The sequence below is a fragment of the Anabrus simplex genome, chromosome 12 (assembly GCF_040414725.1).
Source record: "Anabrus simplex isolate iqAnaSimp1 chromosome 12, ASM4041472v1, whole genome shotgun sequence".
Taxonomy (NCBI): Eukaryota; Metazoa; Arthropoda; class Insecta; order Orthoptera; family Tettigoniidae; genus Anabrus; species Anabrus simplex.
In genome coordinates, this window is record NC_090276.1 from 24,248,268 (window position 1) to 24,265,641 (window position 17,374).

General features: G+C 41.0%; 1 protein-coding gene across 1 annotated transcript in view; it reads left to right on the forward strand.

Moving 5' to 3' along the window:
• The window catches only part of LOC136884059 (WD repeat-containing protein 27), a 140,796-nt gene that overhangs the window by 38,515 nt on the left and 84,907 nt on the right, over positions 1-17,374 (forward strand). The gene's annotated exons all lie outside the window — the stretch shown is intronic.

Consider the following 17,374-nt stretch of genomic DNA (forward strand, 5'->3'; position numbering starts at 1 on the left):
CTCCCACTTGAGTTGGCGTACCTTCTGCGTGACAACCTTTGTGGTCTTGTGTCGAAACGTGAGACCCGCATGGAACTTGGTGCACCATTCCACAATGGTTGTTTTCGACAGACATGCTGCCCGTATACAGTCTTCATTCTCCAATGGATGTGCACCTGTGTTTGTCCTTTGGCAGTGCTTATGTACCCGCTTCGGAGTCGCACTATGTTGCATGTCCGCTGCAGCAACGCCCTCAAACGGAAACTTTTTGATCGCGCCTTCTAAAAACTTACCTGGCATTAAAGAAGATGCTCAAAGTGACGTCCCTCAGCTCTCCAACACCTCTGACACCTCATAAACAGATTTAGAGACACTCGTTGCATGAAATAAATTTCATCTTAAAGCCTGTATTGTTGATAGTATAATCTTGTGAGATTAGAGAAACTCGGCAAATCATAGTATGTGAGATGTTCTATGTAACTTGTTGAATATTCTCCTGTAATTCCATTATGCTAGAGTTATTAGTACATACTTTAACACACTCCACTTGCAATAATCACAGGAATTTAAATCGAGGGGTCTAGCAGGGGACTGCGATTTGGTGTGGCTTCTTTCTGAGAGAACTCTTATTTCAGTTAATTTTTTCTTAGCTTTTCTTCTCTTAATACAGTTCATCTCCTACTTGCCATTTTTGTTAAGAACAGACCTCGTTGTGCGGAATTTCTCCACTATATCATGTGCTGTTTTCAGAAATCTGCAAATAAATTAAAATTGGCACTCCTTTGACAGAAGGACACTTCACGTAGCCCTCTTCAATGAAATCATTCTACCGTAAACATAAATTGTTAAACAACACTGTTCATGAAACATTCATACAGAAACTACACTGTAAAAATAAAACTTATTAATACTACAGCACTGATGACAGCACTAAACTCTTGTCAAAAGCAATAAGATGATTTCATTTATCAGTCTCACATATTAAAATTATACCACTCCATACAGCTGTTAACCTGAGCTACAGATAGCGTTATTTCTGTAAGTGCACTTCGTGATGTCACCATCCAGCTAGTATTGCACTTTCCTTGCACAACTTTAAAATAAAGACCCTGTATCTTGAGTTTTTCCTTAGTGCTCAGCTGTGTGTGGCAATGGGTAAAATGATGTTTGATTTCTTCAGAGATTAGGTAGTCATAGAATTAATTGTAATGTTAAATTCTGGCCATCATATTCTAAAGACTAGGTTTTGTTGCTGCTTTCTTTTCTTATATATTCCTTCTAATGGATTAGAAATCGAGGAATGCACAGAGACGAGATTTATTAGTTACACCTCTGTAGTACTCACAACATTCCACTTCACATGCTTGTTTGTTAATTAATGTATTTACTTAGGTGCCTTATTTAACTCTGTGTGTGTGTATATATATACCAGGCAAGTTGGCTGTGCAGTTAGGAGCATGCAGCTGTGAACTTGCATCTGGGAGATAGTGGGTTCGAACCCCACTGTCAGCAGCCCTGAAGATGGTTTTCTGGGGTTTCCCATTTTCACACCAGGCAAATGCTAGGTTTGTACCTTAATTAAGACCACAGCCACTTCCTTCCCATTCCTAGCCGTTTCCTATCCCATCATCGCCATAAGATGTCGGTGTGACGTAAGGCAAATTTTAAAAAAACTTGGTGTAGCTAAGGCTATGACTCCTTCTCTTTGCACTAATCTATATATCATCCCTTGATAGCCAAAAGGGCCAACGTTACATTTTTTGCGAAATTGAGTTATTGATATATTCGTATTTAGCGATGTGAAATGCACATTCTGGCAAAGGGGCAGATGTTGTAGTCCCATAATAAGCCGAAAAATACAAAATCAAAGTATGAGCCAAGGGCGAACGCTCTCCAGACGTTACCGTCATAAGGGCCAACGTCCTATCTTTACAATACATATAACCTGTTTTACAAACGAAAATTGGGTACATTATATCCTTAGTTGGAGCTTTGTTACAATTACAGATAATGTAATTTACAATGTATCATTACGTATGTACCCGTATTATGCTTCAGAGTCAGCTAGAGGTACAGTTTACCGTGTTTTGTTTGTAATATTCATGTTAACAACATCTCTCTATAACACAATCTCAGACTGAGATATCTCGTGGACTGTCATATTTGTGTCGAATAGTAAGTCAGAGGAGAAATAATTCCATCCCACATCAATCTACAAATAAGTCATCCATAAGAACATTTGGAGGTAAGGTAATAAACATTTATTTTATATCAAAGTATGTAACTTAAACATTGTGCCTTGCTTCTAGGTCAAGCCATGTGAGAATCTTGTGAGGTTATGTTATATTAATATTTTCATTATTGTATGTTTTAGATGTTACTGTGTACAGTTAATTACAGAGTGAAGTTAGATTATACTTTGTAAATAATGTTTAGGCTTAGCCACACTTCAAGAGATTGGCTTTCTATTGTTTTTCAATATTTATTTCATAATTACGAATAAGTTTATACGAAGTTTGCAAAGTCTTTTACTTGATTTTAAAATAACAGAACCTTGTGCAGGCTGTAAATAAATCATGTCTGTTTTCAGTGACTACGTACCACTGTACCACTATGTCAGCACGGTCTCGTCGTATTGGTGGTGGTGGTGATTATTGTTTTAAGAGGAAGTACAACTGGGCAACCATCCTCTCTCGTCGTATTGTTCAACTCTCATGACACACATTTGAAGGAGCCATTAAATTCTGCATTAAGGAGAGTACGTCTCCAGAATCACAAAATCAGCCATTGGTAAATAGTGAAATTGTTGATCTTGTTGATCCTGATGAAGTAAGTTCAAATCTATCTGAATTTGGACAGTTCGAGGAAGCTTATAATGAACGAATTGGAGAACGTGCAATTACAGGTCCACAAAATGATCAATTTAGCATTAGTGACATTAGTTTTGAGCCTGTGGAAATGGGTACAAATATAAGTGATCGTGAACTGGACCATTTCGTGTCTAGTAATAATGGCATTCAAACAATCAGTGAGTTTGCAACAGAAGCAGATTGTATGGTAACCTTGAACTCGACCTTTAAACAGTCTTCAGTCAACAACACTCAGGAAATTTCTTCAGCTGCAATTATTGTAGGAACACAGGGCAGTATACATAATTATGCCCACAGTGGTAATGCTCAAGGGTGCGTAAATATTGTTAGTGATAGTGAGTGCATAGGGAAAAAAAGGAAAGCGAAAAAAAGGCCATTTTCTGCAAAATTGAACAATAAAATAGCTTGAAGGGAGGGGAGGGAGTACACAAATTCAAAAGGTTTTCAGAAAAATAAGAGGAGTTTGGGTAAAAACTCATGCTTTGGACGAAAGTGCACTAAATCTGTTAGTTGTCACTTATTCACAGAGAATAATAGGAAACTGATTTTCGAATCATATTGGCAGCTGGGTTCCCTTGAACAGCAACATGATTTTTTGTTGTCTAATATGCCTTATGCCAGGGCATTCCTTCGTGCCTGCCGATTCAATGCATTCCACAAGTGAATCTAACTACGGAAGGAAAACGATATGGGCTTCCAGTGAGTGGTCCACAAGTATTCGTACTGCTCGAACACAGCCTGCTCCATATGAGGTAAAAGTGCTGACATACAACGATTTCTATAGCTGGAAAGAATTTGTTGGCAATATTTCCATGATGAGACCAGATGGGACTAAGGTAATATTGAGGAATGCAAGAAGGGTTGTATTTTCTAAGGACTCATGTAAGGTATTATTAAAATGCTCACTGCAACTTAATGATAGTATAGAAACTGAAATCTAGCAAAAATCTAAGAGATCACCCTGAGCTGCTCTAGTAAAACCTCGATTTCTTTATATTAACAATAAGGAACTTCCAGTATCTTCAGCCAAATACAAGGATTTGCATAACTTGTGCACATCAGGTGTTATTCCTCCTCGTTATCACGATGAACACCTCAGTCTGAAGCCCATGCCTAATGTACCAGACACACTGTTAGAAACAAATGAAGAGGATGTCTGAGTTGAAATTCTACTTTATTTAATAAGTACTTGAGTATTTTGGTTTTATTTCCAGTAGTGTAGTTTAAATTTCTAACTAGAACATCCCGAACTTTTGTTTTTTTTATTACCCCATAGTATTAGAACGCTGCTAACATGTTTGATCATTTGTTATGTGTAGTTTATTTTTATGGCTGTAAGTTAATTTTAAAATGATTAAATACTATAAACACACTGATGTGATTTGATTACCCAATTTCCATTTAATTTGTATGCAGTTCTACTTCTTTCAATGATAATTACTTGAGATTGGGGTTCAGCACCGCAAAATTTACATCCAAATATTTGCTGCCAAAAGGGCCAATGTCAGATAAAGTTACCTACAAAGGGGCCAAGGTATTAATTCCAATATAGAGGCTTACTGGCAAAAGTGCGAACGTCGCAGTTTTAACATGTATTTTACATCTATTTCAGTTATAACCAATAATAACGGAAAAAAATAATATCAACAAAAACAGAAAAGTTGCACGCTTTATATGAACTATCATTATTTACCTGAAGATAAACCAACATTTCCTGAAACGTTTTTTGCTTCTCCTGAAAAATTAACAAAATGTAACGTTGGCCCTTTTGGCTATCAAGGGACGATATATATATATATATATATATATACCCACTTAAGAAAATGGAAATTGCAACACTATGAAGGCATTGGTCATTGTGTTGATTTTCAAGATATGGAACAATGCCATGTAGGTATGTAAACGATCAAAGTTTCAGACCCGTTGGATTGTTGCTACAGGTCTCCCCACGTGATTGGTCGCGGAGGAATCAACTCCAGTATATGGACTCTGGTGTAGCGTAGTTGACTTGCAGTCTGTGTAGTGAAGTGTTCCCTATCAAACATGCCTCGACGACAGATAAGAGTACGCTATCAACAACTGTCGCCGTTTGAGAGGGCTCGGATAATTGGGCTGTGTGAGGCTGGATTATCGCTAAGGACTGTCGCTGCACGTGTTGGCCGAAGGGCATCTACGGTACAACGTGTATGGCAGCAGTGGTCAAATGAAGGTACCCACACTCGTAGACCTGGCACAGGCCCAGCGCTACAGACAACTGTGAGAGAGGATCGCGGCATCATTCGGATGGCCTGGATGGAACCCCATGCAACAGCAGCGGAAATTCGAGCATCTGTGGCACCCCACGTTACACAACAAACAGTTGGAAATCGCCTGCGTGCAGCTGGCTTACGAGCCTGTGTCCCTGCAGAAGGTGTTCCATTGACCCCACAACAGCGACGTGTAAGGCTGGCCTGGTGTCGAGAAAGATCGACGTGGGTCGACGAATGGCATAGGGTCGTCTTTAGTGATGAATCACGCTTCTGCCTTGCCCGCAGTGATCGCCGGAATCGTGTGCGCCGATGTACCGGGGAGAGGGGCCACTCAGATCTTATTGTCGAGAGGTACACAGGGCCAACACCAAGCTTTATGGTCTGGGGAGCTATTGGCTTTAATGTGAAATCACAATTAGTGCTTGTTGAGGGCACTATGACTGCTCGACAGTACGTTGATAGGGTACTCAATCCAGTGGTTGTCACTATGATGGCGAACATTGCTAATGAGATGTTTCAGCAGGACAATGCCCGGGTTCACACTGCACGCATCTCCAGAGAAGCTCTCCACGACATCACAACCTTAGAATGGCCCGCCAGATCCCCGGACCTCAGTCCTATTGAGCATGTGTGGGACATGATGGGTCGACAACTGGCCAACCGTCCTCAGCCCCCCACAACTCTGGAACAACTGACCCGTGCAGTGCAGCAAGCATGGGCCACAATTCCTCAGGAAGCGATCCAGGGCCTTATTGACTCCATGCCTCAACGAATTCATCAATGTATTGCAGCTCGTGGTGGGCACATCCTGTATTGATTGTTGTCCAAACTTGCGGTCAGAGGGACCTGAAAGTGTAATCATCGAATCACAACCGAACACTCGTCCTGCATGTTCAATTGCAGCAATGTAGTAGCACTCCTTCTGGGTGTTGCAATTTCCATTTTCTTCATCCGTGTATAAAATAAGAGTTTTGTCTGTACATTGCTCAGAATTTAAAAAGAATTGTATTTCTGTGTCGGTTGTGTCCATAGTAACAAGGAAATGCACTTTATCATTTTCCGTCCTGTCTGTCTGTGTGCATGTATGTACGCTCAACATGAGAAAAATGGCTGAAGATAATTTAATGAAAATCAGTGTGTAAAATCAGGAATAAGTTGCTACAATCTAGGCCATAAATAATTTTATTCACGTTGACTGAAATGGTAGTTTTGGGGAAGGCCTTAAATTTAATTCTCAAATATTTGTTATTAGTGGTCCTATCGATAAATAGTACATAACTAAAGTTATATAGAATTAAATTTCTGGTCATTTATGTATTACATTTTTACCATACAGGCTATTATAACAGAGATATTCATGAATTTGTATTTTTGTTGCTAAAAGTCCATATTAGCGTAGAGTCACAAGAAAATGTGTAAACAGGTTTTAATGAAAATCGGTATGTAAAGTCAGGGAATAAGGAACTACAGTCTACGCTATAAATAATTTTATAAGATGCCCTAATGTCACAGAGTTTGACAAAAACTAAATGTGAAGGCTTACAATATGGAAAGCTCATAAAATTGATCAACAATAACATAACATTGACCATTGTTTGTTGTGATATGCTTTGTGTCTTCTCGCTGCCTCTATCTCCGATAGATGGGATTACTCCTGCGTACCGAGTATAATGGCCAGCCTAAATATTGGCGGGAAGTAGCTGGAGAGTTAGATCTCTCTCTTCTTCAGCATGCCATCTCTGGTTCATAAATTTTCTGATACTACTGGTACGTAACACACTGGTTCATCGTAGCATTCCAGCTATTGAATCCCTACTCTGAGGCACTGATTAGAATAAGCTGTGTGCACATTTAACAGAATAATGGCAGAGGATTGTTTGCGAATCTCTGCAGCCTAGTCATTCCAGCACTGGAACTTTGGAATGTTAGATCGGCAGCTTAATACTGTTCATTAAAAGTGAGAAAATGTGCGTTTCTTGATTTGATTGAGTATTTTGTATGATAACATTGCTTTTAATCACTGCATTCCTACGGATATCATTGTAATGTCCTACATTGACTTAGGTTGGGAAAAACCACAAAGACATTCTTTCTGGGAATTCTGTAGCGAACATCAGCTAGTTACACACATATATTGGAATAGGAATAAAATAATGGTATTTATTGTTATTGAGTAGTTGAGCACAGTGGCTGAATGTGTTAACATGTTACAGCTACAGAGCCAAGCTCTGCATTTGGGAGACAAGTGGGTTCAAACCTAATTATCAGCTGTCCTGAGAATGGTTTTCTGTGGTTTCCCAATTTTGCTTCCAAGCGAATGCCAGGGCAGTTCCTAATCATAGGCCACAGCCGATTTGTTTCCTCCTCCTTACATTATTTCAATTACTATCATTCATCTCATCTTCATTAGCTCAGCTGAGGTTGGCTTCAGGAAGGTCTGTAAAAAAGTGCCATATAATTACATCATTTCATTCCCGAGACTGTATCAGGAAAATAGGACTAAGTGGTAGACATACATACCGTACGTTGTTAATAGCTACCTATTGTACCTGACCTCAACAGATTGGCCAAGTATATACTGTAGTTCAGGTAAATGGAGAAACAGAATTTTGTTCTCGGCTGTAAACTCGCCATTCCAAACAGTGCCTCCATAGTACAGATTGAATAGCTTGAATGCTGTGATGGACCAGAGTGTCAAGTACCAGTAGTTTAGGTTGACCACATTAAAAATAAATAAATTAAAAAAATTAAGAAATAAAGGACATTTCAGGGACAAAACGGGATACGTTTGATTGAAATTTAACAGTACCCAATTAGAATATAGAATATCTGAATATGTTATTTCACCACGTGAGTTGGCCATATGGTTAGGGGCGTGCAGCTGTGAGCTTGCATCAGGGAGATAGTGGGTTCGAACCCCACTGTCTGCAGCCCTCAAGATGGTTTTTCATGGTTTCCCATTTTCACACCAGGCAAATGCTGGGGCTTTACATTAATCAAGGCACGGCCACTTTCTTTCCACTTCCAGCCCTTTCCTATCCCATCATCATCATAAGACCTTACTGTGTCGGTGCAATGTGAAGCTAGTTGTAAAAAAAAAAAAAAGAAGTCAATTTTAATTTTAAAACAATTATATGTGGCTGAGGATGTCTAAATCAAGGCAAAACATGTCTCGCAATTTGATATTTTAAAATGTGTTTGTAATCAAGTGAGATTATATGTTGTATTGAATAGATGGATCCTCTTATTTTCATTGAAGTAATTTATTGTTCAAAACGGACCTAAATCATGAAATTCTTAACGTGTAATATCTCAGTAGGCTGGCCAGTAGTTCCCCAGCCTGACTCGTTCATTCCTTCCAGGAAATACCGAAAACCGAAGGGGACTGCAAGAAGGCTGATAGTCACATTACCACATAACAATATTAGTTTAGTTTAGTTTAGTAATGTTTTATTTTACCTGGCAAGATTAAGGCCTTCAGGCCTTCTCTTCCATCTAACCAGGAACTGAAATATACATATGTTGCATTGTATTACAATAACTACGTCTAATACAAATTAAATTAATAATAATACAAGAATGGTGAGATTACATTAAGATGAAATGAATTAAGATTAAATTAATAAATTAAGATTAAGTTAAGATTAAATTAAGATTAAATAAATCAGACATAAAAAGGGATAAATTCTTAAAACTAATATCCTACATGTGAAAAAAAAAAAAAGGCAGTACATAACATTTGATTTTAAAGACAAATCGGATAAAAATTTTAGACTCTCTACCAGGACATCCATAACAATAGAATGGTTGTAAGTAGCAGCATCAAGTTTACAGATGATCCTTACTGGTGCATAAAATGTCTCCAAAGTGCTTCCTTGAAAGTGTGAATAGCGCTTAACCCCCTGATATTTTCGGGAAGGAGGTTCCACTCACGGCAGGCAATTACTGTGAATGATTTATCATAGATGGCAGTTCTGTGGGTAGGTAAAGCAAGGATGGAATTATTAGTGGATCTGGTGTTACGACTGTGATAAGAGGATAAGTATTTGAAATATGAAGTAAGGTAAAATGGTTGTGAAGAATGAAGGATTTTATGGAGATGGCATAGGGAATGCACAGTGCGACGGATCTCTAGTCGGGGCCAAGATAGATGGTTATATGAAGGAGTTACGTGGTCATAGTACCGTAGGTTACAGACGTATCTCACACAAGCATTTTGACCACGTTGTAATCTGCTCAATAACTTGCCTCGAGCGTCTCTATAAATCGCGTCACAATAGTCGAAATGAGGGAAAACCAGACTTTCTACCAACATTTTTTTTAGTTTTTCAGGAAATAAGTATTTATACCCGCGCAGCATGTGCAATGCAGAGAATATTTTCTGGGTGATGTTCGTGATATGCGTTTTCCATGACATGTCATCATCGAAAGTAATGCCTAGGACTTTTACTGAAGACGTGAATGGTATGTTAGTATTACACAACCTTATAGATGGAATCTCTGGTCGATTGACCTTCGTGAGTAGTTTTGGGTATCCAAGGATGATGGCTTGCGTTTTAGCTGGGTTTAACCTAAGCCCACATCTCAAAGACCAAGAAGAAAATGATGTTAGATCCTGATTGATTTTGTCTATGGCGGAAAGTATTAGATTTGGAGATGTATGGAGGTACATTTGTACATCATCAGCATAAATATGGTATTTGCAATGCGTTAGGTTTTGGGAGACATCATTAATGTAAATGGAAAAAAGAAGGGGTCCTAACACTGACCCTTGGGGCACACCACACTGCACAGACCGCCAAGTTGATTTGTTTATTCTATCTGTAACACACTGCCGACGGCCATGCAGGTAGGAATGCAACCAAAGGAGGGCGCTGTCCGAGAAATGGAGGGAATACAATTTCGAGAGCAAGATGTCAATGTCAACAGAGTCAAAAGCTTTGCTCAAATCTAAGAGTATTAAAACTGTCACTTCCTTGTTGTCCATAGCTTCTCGGATGTCTTCTGTGACCTTCAGTAGTGCCGTTGTAGTACTGTGTGCTTGACGAAAACCAGATTGTAGTGGGTCAAATAAGTTGTAAGTCTTCATGTAGTCTGTTATTTGTCTATGAGCGATGAACTCTAGCGCTTTGGATAAAGCAGAAAGTATGCAGATGGCTCTGTAGTCAGATGGTTCAGAAGGGGAAGCTACTTTTTTTAGAGGACGTATAATGCCCGCTTTCCATATTTCGGGAAATGTGCTGTCTACAAGGGAAGAGTTAAATATGTTAATTAGTGCAGGTAATATCACATCCAGAATAATTTTTATCATCTCTATTCCTATCCTGTCATTTCCTTTTGCCGTTGATGTTATCCGATTTATAGCAAACCTGACTTGTGAGTGGGTTGCTGGACGGAAGTAGAAGTTTTCTCTATCTGTTCGCGTCTTTGCATAATTCCCGTCTAGAACTTCCTGTTTCAGCGCTGCATTTAATGTGCAGTTAGATGAAAAATGATCGTTCAGTTTTTCCAAGGGTATATTTATTTCGTCATCGTCTCGTCCTTTGGTAATTCCAAAGCTCTTTATGGATTTCCACAACACAGCTGTTGAAACATTTGGTTGAATTAAACTGTGGGCGTGTCGTAGTTTCGCATTTCTAATCTGTTGGGTCGTAGCGTTTCTCAGCCTCTTATAGTTCAGTAGATTGTCAGGAGTGCAATGTTTCTTAACTCGTCTATAAGTAGCATCGCGTTCAGCCATTAGTGCTCTAATCTCATCTGAGAGCCAGGGAGCTGGCTTCCGCGTAACTCGAGCCTTCTTTTCAGGGGCGTGTCTATCATACAGTTCAGTCATATGTTGATTGAAGAGAGTTACTTTGTCATTTATGTCTTTAAGTTTAAATATGTCATGCCATGGCACTGCAACTGCGTCTTGTAAAAGTTTAATCTTATCAATTCTTCGTAGATCTCTATATGAAATTATTTTCGATTTGAACTTGGGACTTTTAATAGAATAGGCCATAAATATAGCATCATGTCGCGATATACCCGGGACACTAATTTGACCGTGATGAAGAACTAATTCAGGTTGGTTAGTGGCAATGAGATCAATTAAGGTGTGTGATGTGTCTGTGTGATGTGTAGCGTTGAGAGAGAGAAACGTTAAATTGCAAGCTTTAAATGATGTTAAAAGTTGGGTTGTCTGAGGAGAGTTAGGTTCAAGAAGGTTTATGTTAAAGTCGCCCATTATAATTATATTTGAGTAATCAGTGACTAAATCTTGTATTTGAGTCTCTAGATCGCATAAAAAACCCGCTTTCGGTGGCTTATATACTACACCCAGAAGACATTTAACTTCACTCACAGTTATTTCCAGGAACATGAACTCAGGTTTTCGCTCGTACGGACCTGGAGACCTACAGATTATTTTAGGGCGTAAGCTGGTCATAACATACGCAGCGGTACCCCCGGAGGGCTTATTTAATCTGTCGGATCTAAGAAATGTATAACCCGCCAGCTGCAGTCTTTCTATTGCGTGATGTGGTTTTAACCAAGATTCAGAGATTAATATTGCGTGGAAACTGGGAGGCATAAATAGGGCTTTTATTTCGTCCATTCGCTCCTCCGCAAGGAGGCTTTGAGCGTTTATATGGCAAATTTTTAAAGCATTACTGTACGGAGAAAGCTGGTGGTTAATGATGTCCCTTGTCGACTGGGAATGGCAAGAAAGCTCAGATGACAATAGGTGTATGTTGCCTGCACAGCTGGTTCCAGCGACATTGGGGGAGGGTGGAGTAAGTGAAAGGTTTTGAGGAATGTTTGCAAGGAAGAGGGGAGCCTGTTCGTTTGTCTCAAGTTCGTTATCAGGGGGACTGTAAATTACGTTGTTCTCCGTTATGTTGGAGATGAATATGACAATAATGGGAATGAAATGGAAATAACAATTTACAGCGATCAATTACGATAATGGCAATGTGTCAATAATGTAAGTGGAAATAAACACGACAAAAATAAGGCACTGAACCCAGTCTACCGCTACTAACACCAATCTACCACTACGGCAAGCAAAAGTAAGCTATATTACTAATTACGTTCTAATAGAGAGTTAAAGTTAAAAATTACGGTATACTACAAGGTTAACTCTAAAATTAAACTACAATAGAAAGTAACAAAATGTTGTGATATTTCTCCCGCATATCACTTTAGTTCATTTAACTGTTCCATAGTGCACACTTTAAACTTATTTGATCCTATTTTTATATTGATTACTCCATCAATGCTCCATACCTGGCGTACACCGAACCTCGAAATTGCCTCCTTGAGGACTGCGAGTCTTGTTGCAGTCAGATCCTCTCTTATTGTGACCGCCGTTCCCTTAAGGCCTCTTTTCTTGTGGAAGATTTCACTCCGCTTACGGTAGGAAACGAATTTCACTATCAGAGGTCGTGGCTTCGCACCCAGTCGTCTTCCAATGCGATGGCTCCTGTCAATGTCCCGAAGGTCAAGGTCGACACCAAGATCTCTTGCGATGCTTATTGCGATGACATCGGGATCTTCTCCTTCCTTTTCCGGAATGCCGAAAATACGAATACTTTGCCGGCGCTGGTATTGCTCCAGTTCATCTTGCTTGTTTTTAAAGTCGCTTTTAATTTTTACAAGTTCCTTGTCCTTAGCCTGAAGCTGATCTTGTAATAGTTTGACACTTTCCTTGTATTCCGCTCTTAGTTCCTGGAGCTGCAACATTAGGGGCTGTAACTGTTCGGCTACGGCTACGGCTACGGCCTGCTTAACGAGTTCTTGTATGCTGGCGCCATGCGGCGGGCTGGCTTGGGGAAGCTTCTTAGGAGCCATTATGACAACTTGGTAGTATAACACTGATAGTTTACTGTAGTTAGCTGCACACGTTGAACTTCAGCACGAATGTAATAACGTCTTTATCACTTCAAGCACGTTGAACTTCAGCACGAATGTAATTCTTTATCACTTCAAGCACTATATCACCTGCAATTTACAATTTTTGCGAGAGAAAGTTTGCGCGCGACTAGCAGCTAGCGGCCATTGGGTCAAACTGACTTACATTCAGCTCAAACCACTTGATGTAAGTACACTAACTGAGCAAATGTCATGGGATAGCGGAGTACTGATGCGCAGGTGTGGTGTCTTTGCACCACACGCCCCCCTGTGCCAGCGGCAGTTGTATAGGAGACCTTGTGAGCAGTGGCTGTGCATGTGACAGGTGTAACATGGAACGTCGTCGTGAGCTGACACTGTTCAAACGGGGTATGGTGCCCAACGGATGGGAAGTGTGATTTCGAAAGTGGTGCGGGAATTCGGCTTCATACGATCAACCGTGTCCAGGGTGTATCGTGAATGGTTGAATGCGGGTGTCACCGTCCACAACAGACGAGCGACCGGTCATCCAGCCACCCTCGATGACTGTGACCGGTGACATCTGAGACGGATTGTCATTAGTGACAGACGGGCAACCGTGCAACAAATCACGGCTCAATTCAACACAGGCCGTGCTGGACACATCTCCCAGTGGACAATCCGTAGGAACATGGGTTCTATGGGGTATGGGAGCCGGCGCTGCACACGGGTGCCACTGTTAACCCAACGTCATTAAGCGCAACGACGCGCATTTGTCGCCAGTCATCAGGGGTGGACACTGGAACAATGGCATAACGTGATATGGTCGGACGAATCACGATTTCAACTACACCATGCCGATGGGAGGCACCGTGTATCGCGCAGACCACATGAAGCGATGGATCCCGCCTGCCTCAAAGGTGTGGTCCATGGTGCTGGTGTCTCTGTTATGGTCTGGGGTGCATTTTCCTGGTATGGAATGGGCCCCCTAGTTGTTCTGGAAGAGACTTTGAATGGTACGCGGTATGTTGAGCTGCTCGGGGACCATCTCCACCCATTTTTGGTCTTCCAGCGCCCAGGCGGTTCTGCGGTGTTTCAAGATGATAACATGCTGCCGCATCACTCCCATGTTGCCCGGGAATGGTTCCAGGAACATGCAGCAGAGGTTCAACGATTGCCATGGCCATCCAGGAGCCCCGATATGAACCCTATCGAGCATATCTGGGATGTCCTGGAACGCAGGCTCCGTGCCATGGATCCTGCAGCCATGAACAGACCAGCATTGGCGGCCGCTCTGCGAACGATTTGGTGTCGGCTGCGTCCAGAGGACTACCAGGGACTTATCGACTCACTTCCACGGTGTCTCACTGCAGTTCGCAGGGCCAGAGGAGGCCCCACACGCTATTAGGTGACTATACCATGACATTTGCTAAGTCAATGTAGTCTCTGCCTGCTAAGTTAAACCCAAATTCTTATTTTCTGTCTTAAATCAATATTTTTAGTGCCATTTGACTGGCACATTAAAACATTCTAAATGTCATCTTTCATCGCCATAAGACCTATCTGTGTCGGTGCGACGTAAAGCAACTAGCAACAACAACAACACAACAAATGTCATCTATTTGCGCTGGTAACTTTAGTACTCTGCTATAGGCTAATTTCACACGTTGAGTGCTAGGCACCAAGGAGATTAAGTACATTCAACAGTACAAGTATCTAGGTTCTAATCTTAATGAATAGTGAAAGCTCAACCCGCAGATTAAGGCAAGAACTGAGCATGGCAAAACACCTCAATTAAACTGAAGAAGCTCCACATTCTCAGTCTAGATCTAAGGCTGTGAGTGGTCAGGTGTTATGTATTTCCCACACTGTTTTATGGAATGAAAGGGTGGACTCTAATCCAGGCCCTGTGCAAGTAGCTGGACGCCTTCAAAATGTGGGTCTATCGGGGATGTTACATGTCTTGTGGACTGAAGGAGTAAGGAATTCTGAGATGATGGAAACACTAAACAAGAAGACCAAAGTCCTTGTTTCCATCAAGAAGCAGAAAATTGAATATTTCAGACACGAGATGTGGAATGAAAAGTATAGGATCCTACAGTTGATGATGCAGGGGAAGATCTCTGGACAATGGTCACCTGGCTAAAGAACCTCAGCGACTCGTTCAAGATGAGCACAATAACGCTTTTCCATGTGGTACAGCTCAAAGACTAGAATAGCCATGATGATCGCCAACCTTCGATAGAAGATGCCAATTCGGTTTGGGGTCTCCAACTAATCAGTACTTGTATAGTCATAATTATATGTATTTACGTTTAAAAGTACATTACGAGTGCAGGACTAGTTTCGATCCTCTGTTGGGATTATCTTCAACCGTTAAATGTATCATGAACATAAATATATCAAGATAGCATTACATTAAATTAAAAATATTACAGTATTTAAGATATGTACAGTTCAAAATTATGGTAATAATAACACATTTTAATGTCCTCATCACATTGTTGATTCAAAATTCTCATGCGCAGATCTGTGTCTAAATGTTAATAATCACAATATGACTTGTCACCATTTGGTGAGAAATCTGTATAAGATCTGCCATGTCAGACAGATATACACAAATTTTTGTGAAATTTGAATGAACTTAGTTATGTGGTGAGGACGTTAACATGTGTTATTATCACCATCATTTAGAACTGTACATACACTGGCGGGAAAAAAATGTCCAAACACCATGAAATAAGGAATGTAGAATACAGAAATTTTGACAATATATTTGTTGTGGTAATATATTTAATTGTTTAAAGGTACAAGAATACAGGTTAATATCCGTGCGAGGAAAGCCATCGCAAATGTGCCATGCTGGTCCATTAATAACCGGTGTAATCGCCTGCTTGTTCAATGCAGGCATGCAAACATGCATGCATTGTGTCATAGAGGTGCCGGAGGTCAGCTTGTGGAATGGAGTTCCACGCCAGTTGCACTTGGTTGCTCAATACAGGGGCGGTTAATGCTGGTTGTGGATGACGCTGGAGATGTCATCCAATGATGTCCCGTATATGCTCGATTGGGGACAGATCGGGGGATCAAGCAGGCCAAGGCAACATGTCGACACTCTGTAGAGCATGTTGGGTTACAACAGCGGCATGGGGAGGCATGCATTTTCCTGTTGAAAAACACCCCCCGCTGGAATGCTGTTCATGAATGGCAACACAACAGGTCGAATCACCAGACGGACATATACACCTACAGTTAGGGTGCGTGGGATAACCATGAGAGTGCTCCTACTATCATAGGAAACTGCTCCCCAGACCAGAAGTCATGGTGTAGGTCCAGCATGTCGACGCCGCAGACAGGTGGAATGCAGGCACTCACCTGGTCTCCTTCCAACTAACACACAGCCATTGCTGTCATCAAGGCAGAACCGGCTTTCATCGGAAAACACAACAGACCACCACTCCATCCTCCAGTGAGCTCTCGCTTGACATCACTGAAGTCGCAGATGGCGGTGTTTTGGGTAAGTGGAATGCAGACCGCAGGGCGTCTGGCTCAGAGCTGCCCTTCAAGTAACCGATTTTGAACAGTTCGTTGCGCCACTGTGGTGCCAAACTGCCGTTCGAATTGCTGCTGTAGACGCAGTCCGCTGCACCACAGCCATGCGCCGAATAAGGCGGTCCTCCCTCTCAGTGGTGCCGCGAGGACGTCTGGAGTCCGGATCTTCTTGCGAGCGTACCTTCTTGTGACCACTGCCAAGTCGTTCTGCAATAGCGTGGGAGGAGAATCCCTATTATACGGCCTTGTTCAACTGCAGTAAGCTGTTCATATTGGCCTCTTTGTCATCATAAAGGCATTCTTGACCCACTCACAGTCACCCCGTCCAAACAACGTTATCTTTCAGATGTATAAACATGCCTGCCAACGTTCGTTAATCTAGCGCAACCCCTTCTTGGTGTTTGGATATTTTTCTGCCATTGTATCTTAAATAGTATAATATTTTTAATTTAATGTAATGCTATCTTGATATATTTATGTTCATGATCATTTTGCAACTGAAGATGATCCCTTGTGAAATGTTGAAGTATCAATACGGAAATGAAATTGATAAGATGATAAAAAGACGGTAAGGGAAGAAGGTATTACATGTTGGCAAATCTTGTCGATCACTGATTTATAGGAATTCTGGATTCATGAGGATATGTGAACTGATGTTATTTTGAATCTATATATTACTGTATATAAATATGAAATACTGCTTATGATATTTAGCCCGCCTGTTGGCCATGATCATTAAGACATCAAGTCTACATGGTCTGACAACATCGTTATCCGGTTCGAGTCCCGTTTGTGGAAAAAAATGAATTTCACTATCAGAAATCCCATGGCGGGTAGTAGAGGAGGTGGTATACAATTTCTAATCACTAGATTGCA